We start from the raw sequence: 10,289 nt of genomic DNA on the forward strand, positions 1-10,289 counted from the left end.
ATGTTTTGGTAGAATGTGCTTGTTCGTGAAACTAAATATAATCATTCTAAACCCCTAGAAAACTAGGACAACTATCTTATGAAGTTGTATGGCTCTCTCGACACCATGGGCGCCATCTTAAAAACTCATATTAAGGATGATATATTTTCACTAGAAGACTTTCATTCTGAGATTAATAAGCTCACTAATGGGAAAGTTAAATATATTGAAGGATAACAAGCTGAGATCTTTAAAATGAGAAGATATATCCTCGTTCCTCATCTCCACAAGCTTCTGAATTTGGTTGCACAACATGGCTTCCCTATGTTTTGGATGCAAAACCTTATTGTGCCTATTTTTACAAATGGGACAAAAGTGTTCCCTCTAACTACATGAGCATTGTGATTAGCCACATCCTAACCAAGCTATATGGGCTCATTTTGGAAATGATTTAGGTGGATATTGGTGCACACCCGCCTATTCCACATAGACCCTGCAGTTAGTTTCATATGTTTCCTTAATTGTACCACACTTTACTATTTTTGGCAGTTTTTTAAGTCCTCAACTTCTGAAGCCATTTTGAGGCCCTAAATGAGGATTTTTTTGGAAAAATTGCTCAGCGCTTGATAAAGGAATTGCATCAAAAGTTGTAGTCCTTGAAGAGATATTTCTAACGATGTATCATACGCGTCAAACAGAGATAATATGACCAAGTTACAACCTCGAGAAGTTGGCTACCCAACTAAGTTCCCCAAAGGGGCCCATAAACTCTTGGTGTTACATCTCCTTGGGTTAGGGTTTTGGTTGTTTATGGTTTTATCTTATTGTTCAATAATAAAAAGGCCCTTTAGCCTCATTGTAACTCAGTTCAGAGGCATGTAGCCACAACATCTCTTCTAAGAGATAAGCTACCATTGCTCGAGCTATCTTATTTCCATTTTGTTTGTAAGCATAGTTCAATATTTTTCTATTAACGAAATGAAGTGTTTTTCTAGTGCATATTTGTGTTTATAATTATATATGTAAGTTGTTGTGTTCCTATTTAAGTTCACATCAGTGGTATCAGAGTGGTCTTCTCTTTCTCTATTTTTCCTTACATATCCCCAACGAGGTCAGGGTATAAGGAGTTCGGGCTCGAACTCATTGAACCATTGCAGGATCAATGTCACAAAACCCAATGACCTCCCATGGTGAAAGAATGGAAAGATGAGGGAGAAAAAGATCCTTTCAAAATGTTGCTCGAGGAATCCCTTAAGTGACAAAGGGACGTGATGATGGATAACTTTGCTCAGATCCTTCGATGGCTACCCATAGGCACTGCATCTTCATCCAGCAGCCACTCTAGAGGCACCACTCCTTTCAAGGTACAAGTTCACTTTGATATTCCCATATTCGAAGGCCAGATAGATGTAGACATTGTAGATAAATGGTTAAACCTATTGGAGGGATACTTTTCAGTTTGTTACTTTTCCAATAGAGAAAAGATTACGTTAGCACTTCTCAAAGAATCTCCACACATCAAGGACTGGTGAGAAACCTACCCTGAACAAAAGGATGAGAGTGAAACCTAGCTATTTTAGCTACACCCTCTTGGAAGTCATTCTGAGATGCCATCAAGGAATAATATTACCCTACCTATGAAGATAAATACATAGGGGGGACCACACTATAGCAAGGAAGGGAATAAGATGTGGTGGAGTTCACAAACACTTTCCATAACCTTTGCACATTGTTGGGTATCAAGGATACTAAGCGGCATTTGGTGATCAAGTTCAGTGGTTGTCTAAACAAATACAACCATTCTGAGATGGAGTTCCTGGAAATTTCCTTGCTCGACATGTGTATCGATACACTATAAATATTGAGTAGAAGTTTAAACATAAGAGGTAGGACGTTGGATCTACGAATCCAAAGCAAGCAAAAGGCGCCCCCAATCCATAGAACAGGGGATCAAGCCAAGGCAGGGCTACCCAGGATAGCCCACCGAAGAAGAAAGAAAATAACAACACCACGAAGTCGAGGAAGGACACAAGAAAATGGTGTGAGTTCCATAAGATCTCCACTCACAATACAAGTGAGTATTGGGTTGAGCAGTCGCTAGTGGCCAAGCTGAAGTTTTCTGAATTAGACGCAGGTTCCGACTCTGAATCAAAACCTAATAAGGAGACTGAGAAAGGGAAGAAGATCATTGATGCAGAGCCTAGTGCCACCGTGGCCACCACACAGATCGAGAAAATTGAGCTTGAATATCCAGAGGATGGGTAACGCCTCTTCCACTCACATATGTGGGTAAAGGGTTCTACGCTACAGTTCATTGTCAACAACGGGAGCCAAAAGAACCTCATTTTAGCAGAAGTCATGAAGTGGTTGGACCTAAAAACTATAACACATCCACAGCTGTACACCATGTTAGGCCTTTGTTTTGTCTTGTTTTATATCCATTTTTATTCGGATTACCCTCGTGTTTTTTCTTATATTGTATGGTTATTGTCGACATTTCGTGTATTCTTAGAAGTGATAAAGTAATATTTATTGTGTAACACATCTCCCTATTTTTAACAAGATTTGACATTTAAGCCATTATTAATGATGGTTTTTTTCTTTGTAGGTTTAAAGAGGGTCAATTACATTCTTACCTATATGAAAATGGTTCCTCGACAACACATCAAATTCCTGCACCAATTTAGTTTTTGCAACAACATTCTTGCACCAATTTAGGGCTTTCATACATTGACACATTTCTAGGAAAAAATGAAAGAGGTTTTTGTTCAAAATGTTGTTTGAACACTTCTGCATGAGTTAAGAAACACTCAATCCGTATGGATTTATATTTAGGGAATAATTAATGCTTCATCCTCGAATTCGCAACAGTTTCCAGTCTGCCGATTTCCTCCTCAATTTTCATACCAATTATAGTGAATCTTAAAATTGTGAAACATGGGTTTTTTTCCCAGCATAGGAAATTGAGTAATTAGCATGCCTTTTTCCCAAATTCATAAGGGTTCAGAAGATACAAACAATTCTTTGCAGCCAGTTTGTTAAAAATACTAATTTTCCAAAATTCCAGAATATTCCTAGATTTGGAAAATTGGTATCAAATCTGAATTCCTTCAATGGGGCAATAGTTGTACTGATATTATATTTATTATAGTTAGTTTGGATTCAATCCCGATATCATTTGCAAAGGAATGGCTTGTCTAAAGCCAAACTGGTAAAGTAAAAATGTTATAAAAGAAAAAGAGTTATGCAAGCGTGATGAGGAGGAGGAGAAAACTAGAATTGCACTTCAATGTTATTGGATCATGTTTAGAGGGATCTTGCCCCTTCCCTATGATTAGTTGGAGGCTAGATTCAGAGCTTTGATGTAAAATTGTAGCAAACATTGAATTTATTCCAAGGAGCTATGTTAGTTGTTCATTTCCTATTCTAATGTTTTATGTGATGCATTGTTTGAGCACTTGACTTTCCAAATCTCACAATAGGGAAAGGAGATGGTTGGATAGGGCCCTACCAACCCAAATCATTCTCCCTCTTTCGTAAGGTGTGTTAGATCTAATTTTTTATGCAGGGTTTGAGTAGGAAGTATTTTGTTCTTTTATGTAGTTAACATGTTCTATCTTCTTCATAAATCGTGTGTGATTCAGATTTGAGGTGTGTGGGTGTGGTGTGTTTATTTATTGCATGTCGTGACAACACTCCTTTCCTTTGATGCATTGTGTATTTTTCTTTCTGCAAAAGGGTGTGTTTTAGTTTACTTGCACTGATGCGTTTTTATTTCACAAGTGAAGGTTACTTCAGTGAGGGTTTTACTTCTGCAAGTTAATTTATTTTTTGCAAGTTAGTTTGTTTTCCTTATGCAAATCATGTTTTATTTCTGAGTATAAGTTACAAGCATTCTAGCATAAAAGTGTAACTTAAGGTTAATTTATTTACATCTCCATGAGCTTTAATGAAACATTTTTTTCATTGCACGGATATATACTTGTACTCATTTCTCTGTGGAAGTAATCTAGTTTAAGACCGGAATTTAGTGAAGGGACCTTTGAACTAAAACCTCTATTTTATAAGAGTGCAGATTTCGTTCATATGACAGCAGTCATCTTTGAAAGAAAGCATGCCTTGTATTTAGATCAGATGATCATTTTTCACACGAAGAAGTTTCCTATTGTAGTAAATATTTTCCTTTGACTTTTGAAGTATTTTTCCTTCCGTATGAATGACTAGATAACGAGTCTTTTGATTATGTGTGGTTATTTCTAGTTAGCACACATTACATTTTATGCATGTGGTTTGTAATATTAGTACAAGAATATTGATTTCTTAGTATAGGAATCTCTTTTTCGGTACAGGAACCGATACCTTGGTACAAGAATAGAGTACTGTGGTACATGAACCTAGACTTATTGTATGAAGAACGATATACTCAGTGGAGGAACAAAACATGCTTCCGGTGTAGGAACATTGTTTTAGTACAAGAAAATCCTTCCTATGCAGGAACACTGTTGTGGTGTAGGTACAATGATTCAGGCCAGGAAGGAAAACTTGTAACAAATAAAAATTCTCCTAACATTTTAATTATTTCCTTGCCTTATGACTGCACTAACATTTAGTCTTAGATATCTGCCTTTTTTTTTTTCTTTCATTGATGAGGATTGTTTATGTTGATTTGAATTTCATTTTGTTAAGTTTGTGGCAAGTATTTTTCTTGAGTGAATCCAATTTCCATAATAGTGTGATGTCATTCTATTAATTAGTGAGGTTGCTAAAGTCTTTCTCTCGCATTTTCAATGTTGCACCTCTAAGTTTACGAACTCCTAGATTGACAATTAAATGTTAGGTTGTTTATTATGCCCAACCTTTTGGCGCCATTACTGGGGAGGCGCTTAGAGGATTGACCTTGGTAACCGCTGAATTTTGGTTTTCTCTTTACCTAATTTTTCTCACAAATTTTATTTCCTTAGAATTTAGTCTTTGAATTTGTTTCTTTATTTCATTCTTTTTAAGTTCTTTTTTTTTATTTCTTGGGTGCTGTAAGAACCACAACGGCCCCCCCCCCCCCCCCTTATCTATTCAACAACATGCTAACAATATATGCCAAGTAGCTTGTTTAAGACAAAGAAATGGTATTTCGAGGCATTTTTCAATGAAGAGTTTTGAGGCTAATATCAATAATTCAATGCACCTATTTCACTGATTAGCTTCCATGAACATTTAAAGGAGTCCCAAAGTATTACATGGATAACTTCTTTTATGTTGGTCAACAATGGCAAATGTTGTTACTTTTGAATTTCCTATCAAAGATCTAGGAGTGGCTCAAATGCATAATATTCCCCCATCTGCACTACCAAAATTTCATTGTTTGGAAAATGGAGACTGAGATACATTCTTATTTGAGTTTGAACTACTTTGTAGAGAATATGATTATTGTACTAATTCTCAAAGGTTGCAAGTGTTTCCTCTTACTCTTAAAGGAGAAAATCTCCAATTGTTCATGAGCCTTGGTGGGAACTACATTTAAACATGGGAAGACATGAAGAATTTATTCTTGGAAAAATATCAATACTACTGCCAAGCCGGTGAAGATATTTTTGGAATAAAACAAGAGGAAAATGAAAGCTTGGAGGATTATGTGGAGCGATTTAGATGCAACCTCCAAAAATCAAAACATAAGAATTTGGTAAAAGAGACCTTGAAAACATTCCCACTCAAAGGAATCAAAGATGAATTTTTAGATCCTTTAAACCTGATAAGAGCAGGTGATGTTTCTCACTTACCATATGATGATGTTTGTAAATTGTGCATTAGTTATTCAAGAGGAATCTCCAAGATCGGTAAGAATTCTCGAGAACTTTATTCTCAATTTTTGGAATCTACTACAAAAATAGGAGCTACAAAATATTTTCTAAATTTACAATTGGAAGTTTTGTAGGAAGAATGGAAGCATTGTAAGGATGATCATTCAACAGATTATTTCCCATCACTGTCGAGGTTTCAACGGGTATTTAAGGAATCAAATAAGGAAATAAATCGACCACCAGGTATAACTCAAAACTCATCATCATTTAATACTTGGAGTAGTATTTATTGTCCCCAGCAGGTTCCTCAACACATATACAACCCAAAAGTTCCATGGCAGACTTATAATCCTCCTTTGATTCAATACCCCACCATATTCCCACAATGGGCCTCTCCCTCGAGTCGAATATTCCCCTAGCCTCATGGATGGTTTGGAGCCTCCTCTCTAGGGAAATGCCCCATGAAAATTCCATTACCTGAGCAACAACAATTGCAATTACTATCCAATGTACCACCATGTTATTCCTCTCTATGGCCCCAACCATTTTTGCAACCAAACCCTGATTTCAACAATCAAGTTGCACATCAATTTAAAAGACCTATTTTTCCTACTCACTCCCCTATCAAATGTAATTTCATATCTTTTAGAGAGGGTAGAGGAGTGAATCTAGAAACTTCCCCTATTACCACACAATATTTACCTCGGGAATAAACTTTAATCCACAAACCATTAGAGAAGCAATCTATGATTGGAACTTGTTCGAAAACTGTTGTTGAAGATCACAAAGAATAAAACCCTAGAGTTTCCCTTAACCATCCTTGTCAATATGAAAAGAGAAAACTTCAAGCTATGAAAGACCTATACAAGTTACAGAACCATGAATATGTGGGTGCTATTGAATCCTAGTTCCAAAAAATTGTTAGTACACCCCATTCCCTCATCATTCAAAAACTCTTGGTAGGATATCAAGTAAGTAACTCGGTTTCTCATACTCCGATATGTGTTAAGTTTACATTTTAAACTTGAGTGTGAGTATTTTGTTATGCACATGGCTACATTGGAAAAATTCATACCGTTGAAGGAAATATTCCTCTCTTTAAATTACGGTAGGGCAATATACAAACAATAAATAAAAATGCCATTTGGAATAAAATTGTTATAGAAACACTCTTGAAATTGCAATTCCTAAGGCACAACTATTGAAATTTTTGTCATAATGCACTCTTGTGGTAAGACTTGTCAGAATAAATTCAATTTTAATGCCTTATATTTTTATAAAGTGACTTTGATTATTGGTCGATATTATCCATTGGGTGAGTTACGGGGATTGTTATTGTTATGCTTTCCATTCATAAGCTTAAAATACTTCCATCCAAGAAACCTTTTCAACTTTCTCTTCGAAGGTATTGATGAAAAGCCTCCTATGGTGGACCACTCCTATAAAACCATAATGAGCACTCACAAGAATCCTAGAGTGATCAACTTGAGGGATCTTCCAGTCATTATCTAATATGTGTTCTTTAAAATTAATATTTAGGGTAGAAGGACCAACCAATAAAGATTAGTAATTAAAATATTTTCACACGAGTTTGTGCTCTTCAAGAGCTAATTTTATTCCCCACCTATTAAGTAGCCTATTTAAGGTTGATCATAATCAAAGATTTTTTAACATAAACAGATTAATTGAGGTATAAGAGGTCTCATTACGAGCTGACCTACTATGATCATGTGTCCTAACGAGAATGACATTACCACTACTAATCACCAAGCCAGGGTAATGATTTTCAGTTGAAAAGCTGGAAGACAAGAGGTCTCATCATGAGCCAGCTTGTTCATTCTTGTTATCTCTTGTGAATGGAAATGTCATTTGATGGTTACCAAGCCAGGATAGTGGCCTTAAGTTAATTCCTAAGTCAAAGTAAATTATTTTAAATGACTATGAAATATATATCTAATAGGTGGGATACATGCATTTCATTGGGTTAAAAATCATCCCTATCGAGACTATAGATGCTTGCCAGCAGTAGGGTCATGCTTGTGTGTTATGGGGAAAAATGCCTATGCAGGACGATCCTATCCACCTAAGGTGTGACAGTGCCTTAGCAACAAACAGAAACAGCTATTCTAGTATTCTTCCTTTATGAATTAAGAATGAAGAGAGATGGATGGACTAACCGGTGTCTTCCGTTTGTCCCTCGATCCGGTTTCTCTTCTCTTTGAGAGTTCCCAGCTGCTTGCCTTCTCGCTCGCTCAGCTTCAAGAGGTTTCTGCAAGATCACAAGAAGAGAACACTACACAAAGACATAGATTCATATTCATAACTAGTTCAGGATTAGAAATAAACTAAATATACTAATGCAATCATACATCAAAGACACATCAGTATATAGGAGAAACCAAGATAGCTTTATTGATGAATAACAAGGTTCAGGAAGAGATACAACCCAGAGGGCTCCAATCCAGCATCTCCTTCCCAGCAAATGAAATTCCTATCTTCACCTTCCTTCAAAGCATTAAGCACCCAATGATTCCAATCTCAAACCAACAACAATTCTTTGCAATAACAAAATTCCAGCCTCTAGATCTCATGGAGGAGAGATCCATATATAGATGTTTGGAGAGAGGATGAGTCATCTTGAAATCTGACTAGTGTCCTCTCCCTCTGTCAGTTCTTGCTTCCACTTGGAGACTAAGAGTCTCTTACTCATCACTAGTCGAATTCCTTGAGGCAAGTGTCATTGGAGAAGATTCTGGAAGCTTCCAGGGTCTTTCCACCTCGTTGAATGAACTTGCCATTTGTCAATTCCCGCTCAGCACACCCTGGTAGTGCTTCTACCCGCGTTGCAGTGCACCCAGCCAGTGCAATCTCTGCATTTCAGCGCAGACAGCTAGTGGAGACTCTGAATTGATCCTGAATTGACTTGTTTTTTAGCAGTTTCTGGTGGAGAACTTCTGTGAATTGCTGTGGTTTGTTAGCCTTGTTCCTCTAGGGGTAGGAACAACATGTTTAGGGACTTTGGATCCCTTGGATTATGGACATTTCATGCTCAATGTTGTAAGGCACAAAAATGTCTATAACAGTTGCCCCCTAAAGTATGAGGCCGTTTATCGGGTGAGATGCTTTATCAGGAGGATCCAAAGTTCATTCATTGCTGGGAGGAGACCTGTAATACAATACAATACAATACATTATTTTTCATACTGCTTTCATGATCTAGCTGAGGCGGGCATTCCCATGCTCAGCTTTATAAATTCATTTTTCTGTACATAGAACAGACAATCGTCTAATGGTAGACTGATAATTTTGATGAAATTATCATCCTTTGGGTAGGATGATTATCTGCTGCAATGATGTACATGTCAATGTCTTTATCTTTCCTGAATATATATCGCAGCCCGGATGGATGAAACTAGATCCGAGGTCTTCAAACTCGTTCGATCTTCACTCTAAGTACAAGTCGATCCATGTGAGAAATGCTCTGAAGTCGAACATGGAAAGACATCGCTTGATTACCGGTCAATGAGGTAAACCGTTAACAAGCGCGAGAGGAATCACCGATAATGATAATGACCCTCAAGGCACTACAGTACAATTCACGTGGTGTGAATAAAGGACTTGGCATCGAACACCACGCAAAATATTTCGGTCGAAGGTCATTGATGTATACCTGTCGTCGGAAGTGAGAAACTTGCCATTGAGGCATGCAAGCTTCAAAGTACTGAAGGGGTTGTTCCTAGATCAACTTCTTGGATAATGAGCTGATGTCGACAAGAAGTGATCCGTCAAAGGAGGGCCTTAATGAATCCCACATCAGTGACACGGAACGGAGAAAATGATTTTGATGGAGGTGAAAACGATCTGATGATATATGATTCAGGGTGGCGGTCATGAAAGGATGAAGGATAATGTATGGCAGTGGATGGGACACGGTTGACTTCTCTGAACGACTTCTCTTGAACATATGGCGAAACTTATGCGATGGATCGGTAGCATTACCCCAAATATGGATGGTATGGCGAGACCATGGTGATGTGACCGGTGAATGAAACAACCCAACCCGATTGTGGTACGGAGGAAAAGTGTCATGTTCAAGAGCGACTTGCTACCATCAAAGTTTTCTTGAGTTTCTCCCAATTTTTCCCCAGTCATTGCTGACTTGTACCTCTTTATTTTTGTCAAGCTTGAGGAGGATAACATATGCTTGTTCTATAACTTGCCCTTCGGGCAAGCCCATCGCTATGTTTTAATGAGCCTAGCGATAGTGAAACTCGTTCTCGTCTAAAGACAAGTTTGTCGCTATTTAATGCATTTAACGAGTCTAACGACAAAGATAACTCGGTCCTTTTCATTTTTAGAGAGTCTGAAAAGGTACGTAAAGTCAACTCCGAAAGTCCTTTTTCGTCATCTAACCCCTTAAGTCCGAAAAAGTATAAAACAATACAGAAGGGATGATTTTTCGATAGTTTTAACGAGCCGAACAAAACAAGCGCTCGATCTTTTTGTGCAATAATC

Source organism: Pinus tabuliformis, chromosome 9 (assembly GCF_031772625.1).
Source record: "Pinus tabuliformis cultivar Carrire ecotype Pingquan chromosome 9, CPIR1, whole genome shotgun sequence".
NCBI lineage: Eukaryota > Viridiplantae > Streptophyta > Pinopsida > Pinales > Pinaceae > Pinus > Pinus tabuliformis.